Genomic DNA, 4,711 nt, shown 5'->3' on the forward strand with positions numbered 1-4,711 from the left:
TCTGCCACCCGGGAGCAGGCCTAAGCCAGCAGGTCGTTATCTCCCGAGGGGTCCCAGACTGCGAGAGGCCACAGGCCGGGCTGGGGGACCCCCCTCCCCTCCCCTAGTGCACAAATTTTTGTGCACCGGGCCTCTAGTATTAATTATAAAGGTTCTGACTCTGAAAGCTTTGCAATTATCTTTACTTAGTTTATCGTATAGTAAACAATTTTAGAATTTTAGTTTAGTTTTTTTTTCTGAACAGGTGATCTTTTGGTTCATGGGTTGATGCTCAACCACTGAGCAATAGCAGCAGCTGGGCAAGATTTTTCTTCTTTTTATAATTAAAAAAATCCACAATTTTAAATAAAATAATATTACATGCAATAAACATTAATATTTAAAGAAAATATTTTAAATATAATAATATTACCAAAACTGTACTAACATAATATATCACAAAAGATGTAGGAAATATTGAAAATATGCAAATAACAGGATTACTTCTATTGTATTGCAATTTTTTTTCCTCTGGCTCTATTTTTGTTCATCAGTTAATGTTGTTCATTATATTCCAAAAATGAGTGAGATCATGTGATATTTATCTTTATCCAGCTGGCTTATTTGGCCTAGCATAGTGCTCTCCAGGTCCATCCACGCTGTTGCAAATAGTAAAAATTCCTTCCTTTTTACAGCAGTGTAGTATTCTATTGTGTAGATGTACCACAGTTTTTTAATCCCCTCATCTGCTGATGGGCACTTAGGCTGTTTCCAAATCTTAGCTATTGTAAATTGTGCTGCTAAGAGCATAGAGGAACATATGTCATTTCTGATTGATGTTTCTAGTTTCTTGGGATATATTCCTAGAAATGAGATTACTGGGTCAAACTGGGTCATTTTTAATTCTTTAAGGAAAATTTATTCCATTTTCCACAGTGGCTGCACCAGTTTGCTTTCCCACCAGCAGTGCAAGAGGATTCCTTTTTCTGTGCATCCTCACCAGCACTTGTCGTTTGTTGATTTGTTGATGATAGCCATTCTGACAGGTGTGAGATGGTAGCTCATTGTTTTTGTTTGTTTGTTTTGTTTGATTTTCTTTATTCAATAAGGTATCATATGTGTGTCCCTATCTCCCCATTGCTCCCCCCCCGCCCCACCCCCACTCATGCACTTCTAGGAATATATCCCAAGAAACTAGAAACACCAATCAGAAAGGATATATGCATCTCATTGTTGTTTTCATTTGCATCTCTCAGATGATTAGTGACTCTGAGCATGTTTTCATCTTGTTTATTTCTTCCACTATCTGTTTTTTCAACATCCTGTAGTTTTCCCAGTACAGTCTTTTACCTCCATACTTAAGTTTATTTCTAGGTATCTTTTTTTTTTTTTTGCAATGGTAAATGATATTTTTTTAGTTTCTCTGTCTGTGAGTTCACTATTGGTGTATAAAAAAGCCATAGATTTCTGAGTGTTTATTTTGTATCTTGCTACATTGCCACATTCATTTATTAAGTATAGCAGGTTTTGATGGAGTCTTTAGTGTTTTCTCTATACAATATCATGTCATAATGACAGTTTTACTTCTTCAAGTTTGGATGCCTTTTATTTCTTCTTCTTGTCTGATCATTATGGCCAGTAATTCCAGTACTATGTCAAACATGAGTGGTGAAAGTGGGCATCCCGATTTTGTTCCTGTTCTTAGGGGAAATGTTTTTAGTTTTTTGCTCATTGAGTATGATGTTAGATATAAGTTTATAATATACTAGTGGCCCGGTGCACAAAAATTTGTGCACTCGGGGGGTCCCTCAGCCCAGCCTGTGCCCTCTCGAAATCTGGGACCCCTCGGGGGATGTCCACCTTCTGGCCAGCACAAACGGGGACATAACATCACGTACCCCTGCACCAGAAGACCCAGAGTCAAGTCCCCACCCACTTGTGTGTGCCCCCTGGACACAGCATTCAGCCTCATAGAGGGGCTGACAGGCCCGGACACTGCAGCGGCGGCGGCGGCGGCAGATCAGTGAGGCTGCATTGGTCCGCTGGGGTGGGCAGGTCATGCCTTCCTGCTCACCCCCAGGGCCCCCAGCCAGGTCCAGAGGCCCAGACACTGCTGCGATCGGCCCACCGGAGTGGGCGAGTCGTGCCTCGCTGCTCGGCCCTGCGGCACTCAGCCGGGTCCACAGGCCCGGACACTGCTGTGAATGGCCGGCCAGAGTAATGACAGGCCTTGACACTTCAGCGGCAGGGCTGAGGGGACTGGGCACCGCCATCTTTGTGACAGAGTGACGGAGTGACGGAGTGACAGAGTGATGAAGTGACGGTTAATTTCCATACTACTCTTTTATTAGATAGGATGGCCTTTATCATTTTGAGATATGCTCCTTCTATTCCCACTTTGCTGACAGTTTTTATAAAAAAACTAGTGGCCCAGTGCACAAAATTCATGCACATTAAAAAGGAATTAATTAGAGGAAATATTTTAATATTGCTATTTGCCCTTTCTTTATAATAGAAGTGTCAGGGATGAAGGAAAATTAGTAAAATGTATATGAAAATAATATATAAATTTATTAATAAATAAACAATCACAACATGATATAGCAACAACAAAGACGTGATATAAAAACAACAAAAACAGGATGTAAAAACAACACTGATACAATGACTGATAAATTGATTAAACTTATTCTACTATTTCCCTGTATACCACATTAAGAGTGAAAACCCTTTCAGAGTGCTTGACTAATTTCCCTTGTGATGAAGTATTTACAACTTTAACTTAACATCACATGCTTTTCGAACTCGAGAGAAAGCAACATATAATTGGTCATGTCCGAAATCGGGTTCAGGTAGGAATATTCCTACTCTATCTAGAGTTTCTCCTTGTGATTTATTAATAGTCATCGTAAATGCTGGCATCACAGGAAACTGTCTTCAAATTAATTTAAATGGCAGGCCAGTGTCAGATGGGGACAGATCAATTCTTGGAATCAGAACAACCTCTCCTTCTGCAGATCCTGTTAATACTTCAGCTTTGATAATGATATATAGCAATCTTTTGATAATAAATATAGTACCATTACAAAGACCCCACTTACTATTAAGATTTCTCAGTAGCATGATGATTGCACCCATTTTCAATTTTAATTTATGACATGGCATTCCCAAAGGAATAATACTATTAAGAAATTCAATGGGAAAATTTTCTTTTTCAGCATTATCTGTTGAATTAATGGAATCATCACTTAAATATGTGCGAAAATCTCCATAGAGTATATCCAAAATTTCTTCATTTAATTTTTGAATATGCTCATTTTTTGGACTAAGAATCAACACATTTAGATATATTTTTCAATATTATCTATAGATATACTATTTCCAAAGGTAGCTTCAATAATAGATCTATTACAAATCATTTCACAGGGGATTTCAATAATATCCATTCCTAAATGAAAACTGCTATCAAGTTTGCCATCTCCAAGTTTTACTAACCATTCACTATAAGCAGAATCCTCTGATCTCATATTTGTTTTGAGAGACAACTTTCTGAAACATCCCCAAACACTACAGTACTTTAAACTCATTTGTACTATGGCTGATCACATAGCATGCGGCACAATACTGAGACATTGTCGAAAATCCCCTTTGAGAAGGAGAACTTTCCCACCAAATGGAATATTCAAATTCATAATTTATCTTAGTAATCTGTCTATGGCATTTATAGCATGATCGGATGCCATGGTACCTTCGTCAATAATGAGAAGTTTGGCCTTTTTAATGGTTTTAGCAACTTCACTCTTTATATCAAGTCTAGAAATTGAAGTTTCATTTAATGGAATTGGTAATTTATATTGGGAATGAAAGGTTCTTCCACCAAGAAGTAAATTTGCAGCAATTCCTGTAGACACTGTGGGTAAAACAGTACCACCACGACCTCTAATATAATGTATTAAAACTCTATAAAGATATGTTTTTCCACTACCACCTGGACCATCCAAGAAAAAGCATTTGGAATGTACAGTTTGATCGTCGATGGCTGAAGTTATTCCTTCTACAATGCCAAAGTCTTGTGTCATCCCCAGGATTAATCCCTTCTATGGCTGCCTTTCCCAGACCACAGGCCTCCTGGCCAGGGCTCTGCCCTCTGCTCAGCCTCACCTCCCTGCTCATCCAAGATTGACTCCATCTCCACTAACCTCCTGCTAGTCCCTTAGCCTATATAATTCTCATTCACCCTCTCACAATCTGGGACTTGAACCAGACCCCGGGCACAGGCACAGAGAGGCGGTTGCCTTACCCAGGCCACAGGCCTACTGGCCAGGGCTCTGGCCAGGGCTTTGCCTTCTGCTCAGCCTCACCTCCCTGCTCATCCAAGATGGACTCCACCCCCACTAACCCCCTGATGGTCCCTTTGCCTAAGTCATTCTCACTCACCCTCTCACAATCCAGGATTTGAACCAGACCCCCGGTGCAGGCGTGCGGAGAGATGTCCACCGCGTCCCTGCCCCTGCTGCAGACCCTCTGATCTTTGGTCATCTGGCCCAGTGGTTGGCAAACCGCAGCTCACGAGCCACATGCGGCTCTTTGGCCCCTTGAGTGTGGCTCTCCACAAAATACCACGTGCAGGCGCGCACATATAGTGCGATTGAAACTTCGTGGCCCATGAGCAGAAGTCAGTTTTCGGCCTGGGCGAGTCTATTTTGAAGAAGTGGTGTTAGAAGAAGTGGGG

Source organism: Myotis brandtii, unplaced genomic scaffold, assembly GCF_000412655.1.
Source record: "Myotis brandtii unplaced genomic scaffold, ASM41265v1 scaffold514, whole genome shotgun sequence".
Classification (NCBI taxonomy): Eukaryota; Metazoa; Chordata; class Mammalia; order Chiroptera; family Vespertilionidae; genus Myotis; species Myotis brandtii.